The sequence below is a fragment of the Artemia franciscana genome, chromosome 10 (assembly GCF_032884065.1).
Source record: "Artemia franciscana chromosome 10, ASM3288406v1, whole genome shotgun sequence".
In the NCBI taxonomy this organism is placed as follows: domain Eukaryota; kingdom Metazoa; phylum Arthropoda; class Branchiopoda; order Anostraca; family Artemiidae; genus Artemia; species Artemia franciscana.
Window position 1 is genome coordinate 17192031 of NC_088872.1, and position 16368 is coordinate 17208398.

General features: G+C 34.2%; 1 long non-coding RNA gene across 1 annotated transcript; it reads left to right on the forward strand.

Annotated features, from left to right (window-relative positions):
• The first annotated feature begins 1188 nt into the window (after positions 1-1188).
• LOC136032389 (uncharacterized) lies at positions 1189-15962 on the forward strand. Its single transcript, XR_010618718.1, has 3 exons — positions 1189-1287; positions 9561-9780; positions 15777-15962. It is a non-coding gene; the product is annotated as an uncharacterized LOC136032389 (long non-coding RNA).
• Positions 15963-16368: the final 406 nt, after the last annotated feature.

The window sequence follows — 16368 nt, forward strand, 5'->3', positions numbered from 1 at the left end:
AGGCTGGGTTATTTTAGGTTACGCATTTGATATAATGCACTCTGGCCATAACCCTTCCATAATTCTTTGTTTGTAGTTTTCATAATTTTGTTACTAAAGTACTGTATTTTCATCATATTTATATTTATTTCATTAGCATTCACCAAATTGCACTTCTCGAGTGCGTATTATATAATACACAAGTACCACCAAATAGAACAAATGAAAACTCTTACGAGTTGGTTCTTTCATAGGTAGCATAAACCTAAAAATGAAAGCGAATAATACGCTGTAATAATACGCTAATGCGCTGAATCTGATGGAGAGATTTCTAGGGGCGTAGCTCCATCATTTTTACTTGGGTGGTAAAAGAGGTCCATATTCAGATAGTAGAGGGGCTTGAGTTATGTAATAATTTTTTCTCCAAATAATGGGATGTAAATACCCCCTCTCACCCTCAAAATGATGTCCCTGGTGATTTCATTAAGAATTTTTTAGTTTAAGGGTATATATATATATATATATATATATATATATATATATATATATAAATAATGCATAGGAAATATTGAAGGAAATTGTTAAATTCAAAAGATGTCTTGTGGTAGGGACGCCCCTAAAGATGCTCTTCTTTATATACCTGTATAAGCTTATATTCTAATTACACTATATCTTAATGTACTAAAAGCTTGTGGTTAAGGATTCAGATTATCCAATTTTTGTATTTATACGAAAATGTGTATTTATACATTTTTGTGGGGGGGGGGAGTCAGCCTATTGAGCAGTACTTCGGTGATCGCTCTGATCCCCTAACCCTTAAGGCTGACACGCATAATTATTAAGATTCTGAAGCAAGATTATAATTATACCACATCTTAAATCCAACTTAAAGTCATATTAAACATGATCATTAAACTATCGTCATGGAAACCAGAATGTAGATTTTTACTGCTACATTAAAATCATCTTCGTAGGTGGTATCGCAGTATTTACGATACGATTACTCATAGAAGGCCACGAAATCTTTGGAATGTGGGGAATGTAATTCTGAAAATTCCAATTTGTCACTATCAACTAACTAAATTAATGTAGGGGCAAGTGATAGCTTGATAAACGGCGTCAAAGACCCGCCCTAAAGACCCCAGGATCTTAGGCGGTACATAAGAAATGGGGAATCCTCACACCTTTAAAGAGTTTCTTTGACGAACCTAAATCCTTGTCAGAAGACACTGATAAATAGAAGCGTGTGCTTGTTAAATCCTTTAGGATTGTATTAGGTCTGTTGAATCAGGAGTACCATTCTAAATGGTAAGCTATTACTGCTTTTAATGGACTTGTGATACGTTCGTTCGGAGAAGAATATATTGGACCGTACTGCTTTCTATGAAGTTTAATTTCTTTTGTTACGCAAAAATTACTAGGACGTATTTTTGTAGATTTCAATTGGAGTGAAACAATTTTACACCTTTGGTTTCGAGATCAGCACTTCTCCTGAATAATCATTTTCAGTAGAAATTGGCAAGGAATTTTTGAAAATTCAATATGTAACTAAATAATATGGTATATATGGTTTATAATATAACTTGGTGCATAGGGAATACAATTGTGTCAGCCTTTGAGCTAGATTCATGTTTTTCTCAATTATGGCTGGTCTCTCATACCTATTGTAAATAGGCCCCAAAAATGCGGTTAGCAGATAAGAGACCCATAAGAGGAATGTTTCTCTCCTTTTCGGGCATAAAAATAAGAAAAATCTGACAAACGCCCATTCGTATAGAGAGTGGCTATTTTACGAAGAACTTTCGCTTAAAGCTCATAAGTCATCTTAAAATCGTCTTCTGGAGGTTAAAGTCCCCTTTCCAGGCTATTAAAATGCAAGGAGGATAATATCACCCAAATATAATCCCTCCATACGAAATTTCAAAAGAAGCAAGAACATAAGCTACCAATGAGCGCTGACAAGATATTTTCAAAGTGAAAGGAGTGGTATAACTGCTACATCAAGCTTTGTTTTTACTAGAATTTAAATGGAAATATATCCGATTTGGCTATTTTTCTATTTTGTAAATATATTTTCTTTCCTAATTTCTTTTCATGGTTAGTGTCTTTTGTTTTCCTGACCCCCTCCTGTCGGCGTCCATGAAACTACCCCTTATTGAACCCTTATGTACTCATTTGTTGAATTTAATTCAATAAAATTCAATAATATGATTGGTTAATACAAGGTGGGATACACGGTATAATCACAGTCGCAAGTATTATGAAAAAAAAAAAATTAAAACATCTATGCCAAACTGGACTCGATGCAGAAATTAACATATTTCGGGAGAAGCTAGAATTATGCTGATTCCAAATATGTAAGAATCATCAAGTCTAGATTTACCTATCAAAATTTAAGAGCCTAAGAAGATTTGCCTGATTTTTGTAATAGGGGGGAAACACTTCCTAAGATTCAAGAAATCTCAATGAAAATCACGCAATCATATTCAGCATACCCTCTATAGTATTTGTCATTGGGAAGTATACAGAATTTTTTCGGGGGGGGGATGCTTTGGGTAGATTTCTATATGGAGAATCTTCCTTGGGAGGGAAATATGTTGCACTGGGTGGATATGATGGGTGGATTACTATATGAGATTCGTTTTAATTGTCTTACATTCTCTTTGCCAGATTTTTTATATGCAGATGTTCCGGGAAATTACGCGGGGGCTTTTTTCCAAGTGTTTGGATTTTCGAGAAACAATTTCCACGAAGGGGGTATTTCTTGAGTGATCGAGAAACCGATTAGATACTAAAGTCTTATTAAAATGACAGAATGCTAAAGCTTTCAAAATGAAAAAACTAAATTGTCCATAGCTTTATGTCAAAGTTAAATAATAGAGGAAATTAGGCCCAGACAATGGGAGAAATATCATCTCTATCTCTTGCTTTTCTTAAAAAAACAAAACAAAAAAAAACTCTTTTTTATTAGAAAAAGGTGTTTTTGCTCAAATTTATTGTTTCTTTTCAAAATAAATTCAATTTAGCTATTGACCTACGGACCTGTATGACGCAGTCTAAAGCCATTCTTTGGAATTGGTTCCGAGACTGCAAAATTTAATTTTCTTTTGTCTCACACCCTAAAATTATTAAATTTCTATTCCTCTAAATTTATAGATATGGAGGTGGAGGCTTTCAAAAGATCCATGATAAGTTTAATGATGAAAAGAGTGGTCGTGAAAGCTTGAGATAGGGCTTATTCATTTAGAAATTGAAGTTCTAGTGCTATTTTAAGAGTCAAAAGGGATTGGAATAAAGTAAAATATGTTTTTTGACGAAAACTTTGAAATAAATGAAATCTTTTGCACATCATTATGACTTGATTAAAGGAACAATATCTTGACTTAAATTTAATAATATAATGCTAAAAGTGAAAGAACATAACGCAAAACAGTGTAGCCATTTTCAAAGGAGCTCTAGAAATTCCTAGAGCTTCTTCCAAAGTTGGAGTTCGGGCAGCCATATACTTGGAGTACGCAACGGCACTGGACACACGGCAGGCTTTCTATGTATGGATTCTCATTGTCACTTGTTGTCTAGACACCGAAAATTTGAGCCTATTCTCGATGTCATGACGTCCAAATGAGCCTTGAATTAAAAGTAGTGCCTTTGTAAAATTAGATTTTTTTATTTGACTTTTAACTTTTGCCTTGGCTTGTTGTTTGTAATTATGAAAGACATATCGGTGAACCTTTGTTTCTTTCAACTGTTAAGATGGCGTGACAAAAAAGTCCAACGAATTATCTGGTCCAGGTTTTGATTTTATGGTATGGTATAGGTATGGTAGGCATTGATGACCTTATCCATGTCAAAATCCAAAACCCAATCATCACCGCTATCAATTTTAATTTGTTTGTTCGTTTTAACTTGACTTGTCTTTCGTCATCATGCAATATATATCGCCAAACCGTTTTTTTTTAAACAAAAGTATGGTAAGCACCAATGATCTTATCCATGTCAAAATCCAAAACCCAATCATCATCGCTATCATTTTCAATTTTGACAAGTTTTGATTCTCCTTGTCCAGGTTGATTTTCACTGACTCGCTCACATGTTCGGTGTCGCACGTCTTATAACCGCGTGTGTCTTTGCTCTTCATTTTCATTTTTGACACGCCACCGCTGTTCTTCTAACCGCATGTGTATTACTCTTCATTTTCATTTTTGACTCGCTCACATGCTCGATGTCGCATGTCTTCTAACCGTGTGTGTCTTTGCTCTTCATTTTCATTTTTGACTGGCTCATGTGCTCGGTGTCGCATGTCTTCTAACCGTGTGTGCTACTGCTCTTCATTTTCATTTTTGAACTGTTCTAATTGTCGTTTTCGTATATCTTCTAACCGTCCATATTTTTGCTCTTTGTTTTCATTTTTGACAAGTTTTTGGATGTTGATTACTTCAGACTACTTCAGACAATTTAGCAATGGCTTTTGCTTTAACTGCCCGTATTGGTTTTGTCGCAATTGATGGTCCAGGTTGTCGATTTTCACCAATTGTGAATTTAATTTGTTCGAGTAGTTCTTTCAATCTTATCACGTTTGATAATGTGTTGGTTCCAAAGAATCATCATTTGTAGTAACTGCAAATTGTCGGGTTTTGGACCTTTCTACTGACATTATATTGTATAAATAACTGATTGCGTTGGAAACTCAACTGTCTTATTTATGCCATGAATTACGTTTGATGGTTCAGGTGTTGGTTCCAAAGAATCGTCATTTATAGTAACTGCAACTGCAAATTTTCGTTTTTTGGGTCTTCCAGCAGACATCTATATATATAAAAATAAGTTGTATGTTTGTGTGTTTGTCCGCATATGACGTCATTATAAGTATATAAGGGGGCGATTAAAAGAGAAATTTTAGTATAAATCCTACAATGGCAGAAGAAACAGCTGAGGAAGCTAATAGAGGCTGAGGCGGCTAATAGAGAAAGTAAGAAAAGAAAGCGTGCCGAGGAATCAAAAGAACAACGTGAAAACAGGTTTGCGTCTCAAAGAGAAAATGACGAACGGGACACAGGGAATATAAATGACGACCGGGATACTCAAAGAGAAATTACAGACCGGGACATCGGGACACAAATAACGACCGGGACACAGGGAATATAAATGACAACCAGGACAGAGGGACACAACTACAATGGGGACGCCGAGGGGGGGCACAGGGGGATACATAAATGACGATGGGGACAGAGGGAATATTCTATTAGTAATCACCATCAACAAAGATCAAGGGCAATCATTATAAAAATTCGGTATAGATCTGAATACGGATTTTTTTCCCATGGACAATTATATGTTGCATGTTCAAGAATCGGTGAACCTGACAATCTATTTATATGCACAGACACTGGGACAGCGAAGAATGTTGTATATTCGCAAGTTTTATGTAGTTAAAAACATATATATGTATCTATATTCACATGTGGGACACAGGGACACAACTACAGTGGCGCGTAACTAATATGGTGCGTAACAACTTACGCGTGTGGGGAGGGGGGGGGGGGGCTAAGGGGCACGAAGCACCCCCTCCAACTAGGTATCGGGGTGCCCCAGCAGCTAGTATTATATAAATTACCGATGCGTTGGAAACTCAATAATCTTATTTATGCTGTGTATGATATCATATAAGAAATGGCCTATTTGATGTATTAAATCATGTCATAAGAAATCTATATATATATATATATATATATATATATATATATATATATATATATATATATATATATATATAAATGAGTTGTTTGTTTGTGTGTCTGTCTGTCTGTCGACTGACGTCATTATAAGGATTGAGCTGTATGTCCTCATGAAGTTAGATGTCGTCATGTTTGTTATGACGATGCTTAGCATATGACGTCATTATAAGTATTTAAGAAAATCGTTCAAAGAAAAATTTTAATTGTAAGAAAATCGTTGAAAGAGAAATTTTTAATTGTAAAATGACTGAAGAACCTACAATGGCAACAGCTGAGGAATCTGCTCAAAGGGTCTATGCCAAAAGACTTGTGGCTGATAGAGAAAGTAAGAAAAGAAAGCGTACCGAGGAATCACAAGAAGAGCATGAAAACAGGTTTGCGGCTGATAGAGAAAGTAAGAAAAGAAAGCGTGCCGAGAAATCACAAGAACAGCATGAAAACAGGCTTGCGGCTAAAGAACGCAAAACCGCGCAGTTAGATGAAAATCCACCTGGACAGCGAGAGTCAAAACATATCAAAACTGAAAATGATAGTGATGATGATTGGGTTTGGGAATTTGACTTGGATAAGGTCATCAATGCCTACCAGATTTTAGTTAAAAAACAAAGGTTCGGCGATATGTATTTCATAGTGACGCTGAAAAATAAAGAAGAAAAAGAAATCTGAAAAAAGAAAAAAAGGTAAAAAACTAAAAAGAAAAAACACTCAAAGAGAAATTACAGACCGGGACACAAATGACGACCGGGACAGAGGGAATATAAATGATGACCGGGACACTCAAAGAGAAATTACAGACTGGGATACCGGGACACAAATGATGACCGGGACACAGGGAATATAAATGACGACCAGGACACAGGGACACAACTACAACGGGGACGTGGGGGTCAAAGGGGGGTATATAAATGACGAAGGGGACACAGGGAATGTTCGCTTAGCAATCACCATCAACAAAGCTCAAGGGCAATCGTTAGGAAAATGTGAGATAGATCTGAATACGGATTGTTTTCCCTTGGACAATTATTATGGTGCATGTTCAAGAGTGGGTAAACCTGGCAATCTATTTATATGGACAGACAATGTGACAACAAAGAATGTTGTATATCCGCAAGTTTTACATAGTTCAATATATATATATATATATATATATATAATATATATATATATTTATATATTATATATATATATATATTATATATATATATATATATATATATATATATTATATATATATATATATATATATATATATATATATATATATATATATATATATATATTATATACATATATATTATATATACATATATATATATATATATATATATATATATATATATATATATATATATATATATATATATATATATATAAATATATATATATATATATATATATATATATATATATATATATATATATATATATATATATATATATATATATATATATTATATATATATATATATATATATATATATATATATATATATATATATATCTATATAAATATATATATATATATATATATATATATATATATATATATATATATATATTCACAGGTGGGAAACAGGGACCCAACTACAATGGCGCGTAACTAATATGGCGCGTAACGACTTACGCGCGCGGGGGCCTTGGGGGGCGCAAAACGCTCCCACCAATTAGGTGTTGGGGCAACAGCTAGTACTACATAATGTACTAACATAGTAAATGACAGGGGCAGATCTAGAGAAAAATCTTGGGGGAGGGCCAGAGGTGACAAGAGGGCCCATGAGAAAAATCTGGGAGGGGGGGGAGCCAATGTGACAAAGGTGCCAACAATTAACTAAATTGACAAATTTATTCTAAAAAAAGAGTGAAAAATAATAAAACAGGGAAAGAGGGCACCAGAAAAATATTGGGTGGGGGACTGGGCCCCCTAGATCCGCCACATTATATTACACAAATAAGCCATGCGTTGGAAAATCATTAATCTTATTGATGCTATGCATGAAATTGCTTATATGATGTCGTAAGAAATGCTTATATGATGTACATTCAGGTTTTTCGCAATGTGTTAATATTTGTGATTTGGTAAAATTTATAATATTTAGTTTACCTATTGTTGCTAAAAAGAGGGATATATTAACAGGATAAGCTTGTTTTGGTTTTACTTGGTTGTTTTACATTTGCTGTTTTTTTTTTCTTTCATAGGCATGTATTTTGGGGGTGATACCTGACACGGGGATACCATGGATATTCTGTGGTAACCACAACACTGTGCTGGGTAGAGAATTTAAAGTGGCAAAACCCTATATAGGCCAGTGTATTCTTCTGATGAGCCCTTGTGTTGGGTTGCTGCCTCTGAATTATTTGTCTATATTATTTTTTCTATTGTTTGGTAAATGACGACTTATACTTATTGACGACATGAATGCCTGTCCATGGATTATTCTTTATGGTTGATTGTCTATGGCTATGCTGTTTGACCTATGTGATTGTATGGATGAGTAGGGTTAAGGCCTCATTCAAGTGCTGGTCTATATTAATCACTAATTTAGGAAAACAGTCTTCCTTTTCTCCTTCTGTCTCTCCTTTTTTTGTGCTGTTGCATTGGTGATTTCTCTTTTCATGATAGTACATGAGAGGGGCGGATCTAGAGCAAATCTTTGGCGGGGGGTCTAATGTGACAAGGGCAACAATGAGCAAAATATTGGGGGGAGGTTCAATGTGACAAAGGTGCCAATAATTGACAAATTTATTCTAAAAATAAGAGTGAAAAAACAGAAAAGAGCCCACCAGATAAAATTTGCGGGTGGAGGCCAGGGGGCCAGGGCTCCTGGCTCCCTGGATTTGCCAGTGGTATAAGATGTCATTTGCAACGCCCAAAACTAAGGCTCTTAGCAATTTTTCTCAGACTTCTGACCTATCTAGATCGTTTTTCTTAGGCGAGAATATCCCCAGATACCAATTTTCCCGAAAAAAATATGGAAAAATAAATAAATATATTCATATACAATTATTGTTCACTTATAAAGATAATATATATTTAGAATTTGTTTACTGTTGGCATGGGTCACTCTTTACTTAAAGTTTTTACCGAGAATGGCCGGAATCATTGCATTAGCTTTGATAATTTAAAAGTTATGCAGTCTCTTATGCACTATTTTCTTATCCACGTAGCCACTTTGTATGAAGGGCTGGCCTATACAACAATAGAGAGGGCTCATTTGGAATAGTCACTAGAAATATAGCGCCCTTTTAAGGGCCAAATGTGACTAGAAGGCAACCAACCCCATTTCTATGCCATTTTTAAATCCGAGCGATCCCGCAGCACCCATGACACTGATTGCCGCATTCCCGTTTTTCAGAAATAGTTTTTCAGTTGAATGGGTGGGTAAGGAGTACTATGTTTGGACCAGAGTCATGCAGGCACTTTCGGTGCTTGCATGATTGACTTGCAAAACATTATTTTTTAAAGAGAGAGAGAGAGAGAGAGAGAGGAGAGAGATGAGGAGAGAAGAGAGAGAGAGAGAGAGAGAGAGAGAGAGAGAGAGAGAGAGAGAGAGAGAGAGAGAGAGAGAGAGAGAGAGAGAGAGAGAGAGAGAGAGAGAGAGAGAGAGAGAGAGAGAGAGAGAGAGAGAGAGAGAAACAAAACGAAAAACCGGTTATATCTAACCAACTTTCGACACACTCGAACTTGCATTAACTGATTGTCGTCTTCAGTATTAAGCAAAAGTTCCCTTCTGATGCAAAATTATTAGATCTGAGTAAATTTCCGATCTATTTTTTGTTTCATCTGTCTTTTCCCAATTTAAGTTGGAATTTTAAATAGAGAGTTTAAAATTTTGGTATCTGCCGTAGGTGAAAAAATTAAAGATTTCGATATTACTGACGCTACTTTTGGCATTCACTTCTCTCGCAAGACCAGTTTCTAGAAGAATGGATATTGAAGAGGTAGATAGTCCTATTCATCATTCAGCCCTTTTGGCTCTTAGAAGTCAACACTCATATTCTCACACAGAAAGAGAGTCAAGGAAGCTGGAGTTGGAAACAAGTACCATTGATATTACTAAACTACCAGGTAAGCAAAAGAAATAGAAATTCTCAGTCATTAACTAAAACACTCGCAATTCACCAACTAGCTGAGCTTATTTTGCTCAAAAGGGCTTTTATTAAATTTTCTGATATGCTGTCGGCAACTGAAACACTCAGAATTAAACAACTAGTTCATTTTGTTGTACTCAAAAGTGCTTTTATTAATTTTTTGTATTCAGCAACTATAACACACGTAATTTGCAAACTAACTGAGTAACTTGTATTCAAAAGTGCCTTTATTAAATTTTTCAATTCTCGTCCATTTACTAACACTCGGACTACACCAACTAGCTGGGTTTGCTGTACCCATATGTGCTATTATTAAATTTTTAATAAAAAAATCCTATTCATACATCTCGAACCATTAAAAAAGTCTGTTTCACTCTTTTTACTACTTAACCAAACTCTAATGAAAATATAAGACCAAATAAACACTGTAAAGATATTTACTGTGAATTCTTGTGTGCCTTATTTCTTTTATACGAATCTTCCTTGTATTTTCTCAAGGAGTGTAAAGAATTACTGTAGGGAGACCCAGCTTTTTTATCTTTTATTTCGCTCTTCCGTATAATGTATCTCCTTTTTCAAGACCATCATTGTGATTTTGAGCTTTTATGGGGTGGTAAGGGCGCCCCTTCTACCGTTAGGTTCTTACTTGACCAATCTAAAACTGAGTTTCTCTCCATTCTAATTGAATTCATTTCATTCAATTTTTTTCTCGCTATCTCTTCCAGATTCACCTCATCTAAATTCTAATGTCTACGTATCCTAAATTGGTTGTAGGAGACTCATAAAAACTGGTGAAATCATGATAACGGCCTTTACAGATGATAATATTGGAGTAAGAAGATATTTCTATTTGAATATTTGCATCCATTATAGCTTAGATTGAACCTAGCAGTGCGATTGCTTCTGGTAGCAAGTCTTAAAAACAAAGGCTGGTGAAGCTGAAAGATTTTTAGTGCTTAAAGTTCACTATTACACAACCATAAACTGGGGTTCTTATGACCTACCATATTTTTTACTGTATTGTATGTACATATCACGATCAGGTATTCCCCTTGGTATCACCTATGCGTAAAACTTCAGTTTGTTGTACTCAAAAGTGCTTTTGTTAATTATGCATACTCAGTCAACAACTAAAACCCTTAAAATTTTATCAACCATCAGAGTTTGTTGCACTTAAAAGTGCTTTTATTAAATTTCTCATGCTCATTCAGCAACTCGAACACTCAGAATTTACCAACTAGTTGAGTTTGTTGTACCCAAAAGTGGTTTTGTTATTTTTTTATATGCAATCGGTAGTCACCTGGATTATCTGACTTTTATATACCTTTCACAGAGAGTGAAAATCATCATCTGGTCATATTGTTGTTATGTATTGAGATTAGTGTTTTCCGGAAATTTTGACATTACCCCGAAACGGTTGCTAGGCAGTTTTGATGATATAACGTAGGGGGCTAAATCCCCCCTACATTTTATTCCGTTTATTATGCGAATGTTCGTGTTGACAATTTCCGGCTGATTTTAGTAAGGCAAACTTAATTAGCTTACTATAAAAAATCAGTCAATATATGCATTTTCTTTATAAAATCTTGTTTTTTAGAAGTCTCTATTACATTTCCCTCTTGCAGGGAAACTCGCTCATAAATGCGTAGAGATATGAGTATCCTTTTTATCTGGAGTGGGATTGTTCAGAAATATTGTGTCCAAATCAGTTTGTTCTATAATATCGTCTGATTCTCAATGACATGCTTCAATATGCTCATCTCGAGTCAAATCCTGAGGCCTCGGTATGTTCATTTGTTAAAAAATGTCATCCAAATCTCTATTTTGAGGCTTAGGATGCTCTCTATCATTATCAAAAGAGCATCCATTACTACCAAATCTACATGTTCAGGAGACTTCTGCCCATTTCTCTCGGAATGGTTTCGCCATTCCTTTCTCATTTCGAATCAATGGCCTGGAATTAAAAGACATTTTAATATTCATATTATCTTCATATTTCTCAAATTCTAGTTTATAAGAAAAAAATAAGTTTATTGGCCTCAAAAGTACTTTTAATAAAATTTTTATGCTTAGTCAGCAACTAAAACAGTTGTAATTTTACCCACTACCTGTGTTGTTGTGATCAAAGGTGCTTTTATTGAATTTTTGATGCTTGTTCGACACCTAAAATAATCTAAATTTACCAACTAACATAGTCTGTTGTAGTTGAAAATACTCTTAAAAAGTTTTTTGATGCTCAGTCGGCAACTAAAACACTCGGAATTCACCAATTAACTTACTTTATTAATTTTTTGATATACAGTCAGCAACTAAAAGACTCGGTAATTACCAAGTAGCTATGTAGAATTTGTTAAGCAGATACCAAGTAGAGTTTGTTGTATCTGAAAATGTTTAATTAATTTTATTTTATGAGCAGGAACTAAAACACTCAAAATTTACAAACAAATTGAGATTATTATACGTGAAAAGTGGTTTTATTATTATTTTTTCTCAGTCAGTGACTATTGTGTATGTGCGTCTTTGCTCGTGTCTGTGTGTATGTGTGTTTGTGTATGTGTGTGTGTGTATATGCGTGTGTGTGTGTGTGAGTGTGAATGTGTGTTTGTGTGTGTGTGTGTATGCGTGTGTTTGTGTGCCTGTCTGTGTCTTTTTCTCTGTCTGTCCACTCCAAAAAGTCCGAAAATGTTCAATCACATTACCAACTTTTTTTATTTCAAAGCATTTTGTTTTCAAAAATACAATAATAATAACATGGTTATCTCACTATTTTCATCTGTTAAACCAAATCATTGTCTTTAATATATTTCACAGTTGCATTTAAAACATCTTGTACTATATGTATATCTACAGTCATAAGGTATACTTGTTCAAGATTTTCCTTAGTATAACTGTAAAATTTACTGTATGCCTATGTGTCTGTGTATATATGTGTCTGTCTGTTTGCCTTTGTGTCTTCTTTTTCTGTCTGTGCGTCTGTGCATCTATGTGTTATTTGGTTTCAACAGAGTAACACGGGGGCAGCCGCATAGAAAAAGTAGAAAAATATATTCCCCAAAGATTACGTAACAATAACCTTCAAATGCGTATGTAGAATTCAAAAGATTTCACTAGAGGATGATTTCTGAGAACACTCCTGAGGTTCAATGTACTGTTGAAATGCTTAACAAGATTTTGATAAAATCATACACGATTTTACTATCATTTCATGTACCAAAATATGTCAACCGATTTTTTTTTGTTATAAGTATATGCAATGTCATTTTAAGACTCTAATAAAAAATTTGAAAGAAAAAATACCATGTTCAAAAGAAAAAAAATATTTGTCAAAAAATTATATGTCCACCCCTCCCCCCAAAAAAATTCTGCGTTTCAAAAAATTGAAAATCAAAAATAAATAAGATTCGCCTCAAGGGATAAGCTCATAAAACACCCGAAGACAGTACTTATGTGCTTTTCAGTTTTGATATTGCTTTTTATCGTCCCCTGAAGGTCCAGGTTCAAAATATTCCATGGATTGAGTTCAATTGTTCAGGAATGGCTAGTAGGCAGGAGTGTTTTTAAAACCTAATGATTTTATATGATATACGAACCATTAAATTCGGTAAATGATCTTTTTTATTGTTCAATACAATGCAATACATTATTATTCAACACAACACAATACAAAATAGAATACAAAATTGAAATACAATACACTTATTCCCCCCCGAAAGGCTCCATAGCCAGGGATGCAAGGGGAATGTATCCATATTTAGTTTTTGATATTATTCTTTACCCTCCCCTGAAGGTCCAGGTTCATAAATATTGCATGGATTGAATTCAATAGTTCAAGAATGGCTATTAGGGAGGGGTGTTTCATATCACTAATGATTATATATGGGTTACAAACGCATGAAAATTGGTAAGTGCTCTTTTTTAATTTTGATATTGTTCTTCATCGTCCCCTGAAGGTCCAGGTTGAAAAATATTCCACGGATTGAATTCAATAGTCCAAGAATGGCTAGTAGGAAGGGACATTTTTTAAAACTAATGATTATTTATGATATACAAACACATAAAGTTCTGTAAATGCTCTTTTTAAGTTTTTTGATACTATTCTTTACCGTCCCCGTAATGTCCACGTTCACAATGTTTCATGGATTGAACTCAATAGCTCAAAAATGGCTAGTTGGGAGGGATGATTTTAAAACTGAAGACGATATACATACAATTCGGTAGCTAAAGGGGACTGTAAATGTCTTTTGATAAACCAAAACTGGATGAGAAACAGTCCCGTCCGCTAAGTATACAACAAAGAATATATAGATTACGAACCTCTTGTATATTACAGTCCTCGTCAAAATTCCTTTTAGACAAGTTGCTTGATCAAGTTCAATTTAACTATTGATGATAACTTGGGCCAATTCCCATTCTTTTATATCAAGTATCTTGGCGTTCAAAGTGATATATTCAGGAATGTTCTTATCACCGGAAGTTAGGATAACGCTGTGCATGTCGTAGTATTCTTTGTATTGTGTCACTGAGAAAAAAACTTGGCATCCAGTGTTTTCTGGAAATGTTCTTTTCACCGGTAGCTGAGATAAAGTTCTGTGCGTCGTAGTAATGGTCAGGCACGGTGCACTTGTATTCGTTTAAGGGATACACGGGGTTAGCAACTCCAATAGTACATTTGGATAGGGTCCCACTTAAACATATTATAAGGATACGAGCATTTTCATGCATACAATTCTAGAATTTTGCGTAAAAAAAGCAAAAATCTTCTCCAACAAAGTTTTGTTTTGTTGGAGATTATGGAGATTATACTACCTGCAAGAATTGCTAACTGCAATTTTTTTTGTAGGTTCGTGGAAACAAGCCACATATCCTCAAGCATTTTGTTGGGTTTTGCGACCCTTTCAATCTAATTGCAAATGAGCTAAGCTTGTACCAATACTGGCAAAAAAAGGAAAAAAAAGTCTAGTTCTGAACGTGAAGAAATAATTTGAGTATTTAGCGTGTACATTCTGAATCATCAGCGGAAGTAATTGACAGCACGCAATTGTAAATCAGAATTGCAATAGGAAAATATATTAAGATAGTAAAAGCGATTAAAGAAAATAAACAAAGGTATTAGATTAGTAAGGAATATCCCCCTTCTCCTTCCATAAGATGAGTTCAAATCCTCTAAGAATATTCTAGATTAAAGAAAACGTTATGTAACCTAAAGAAAAGATTTGTAGTTAGTTTAGCTTCTAGGCAGCTAATCTCAAAATACATTTCACTTGGAGGGAGGGAGAGGATGTGTGGACATTCATCAAAATGTAAAAAACTGAATAAAATAAGAAACATAGACAGCTCTGGTAAAATGCACATAAATTAAACCAACGCCTCCATTGCATTATTGGTCCCTCTAGACTACCCTGGTAGCTAACGAAACCAATCTAGAGCAAATTTATTAAATCTTGTCATTACCTAAAAGTTTATTTTCCCCAAGTTAAGTAACTTCAACATGAATAATTTGAAATTGAACATGAAGCTGAACTATTCCAAATCTGTCTAATATTCCTCTGCAAACGTCATGTGAATATATTACACTATTTCTCATTTTCAAAGTTACTTGATTAAACACAGAAAGCAGTGGTCCAAATTCAAATGAAATTTAATATTCCTCCGTAAAGACTACTTGCATAGACTGTTATTTGACTTGCATAAACTACTTGTATAGACATTTTTAAGTTTACTGGATTCAAAACGGAAAGCGTTGGTCCAAATCTTTCTATAATATAATATTTCTTCGTAATGACTATTTGTACATATTGCCCATCTTTCTTCCTTAAGGCTACTGGACTAAGAGAGCAAACTGGTCCAAACCCTCTTCAATTTAATATTACCCCCTAAACACTAGTTTAATATATTATACTATTTTTCATTTTTTTAACGTTGTATCAAATCTCTTTAATACATCTATAATTATACTGACTTTTACTATTTAAGGTTACTGGATCAAGGAGAAAAAATCACACACAATGTCAACAGATAGAAAGGTGTTGCAGTTGAAACCATACAACCAGGCTCTGGTTAACACATGACAGTTGCGGAAGATTTATTTTGTATCAGTATATTCCTATATGTATAAAGTACAGTATTTTGTTATTGACAATACAATTTTTAATCGGTATACTTTATTGGATATCAAAATCAGTTCAGTTATAAATTTTAAGGTGTTTTCTTATTGTATTAAATAATATCGTTACTGGTTTCAAGAGTTTAGACACATATAATATCAATTAGATATTATTTATTAAGATCAATCAGATATGAATGAATGAATGAATGAACTTTATTACCCGTAAAGGTATAAAAAACACAAAGTACAGAGTATTATAAATAAACAAAAACAAAAACGATAAACAGCGAAGAAAAAAAAATTCAAACTAACAAAAGACAACATGGACTAATTAACCAGTATCAATAAGGAAAAAAGGCTGCAGAGGGTCATAAAGGTGAATGAAGTTGATAGTCTTTTTACATAAATCATCACCGGAAGACCGAATCCGAGAAGGCACATCAATTAAACCAAATCGAG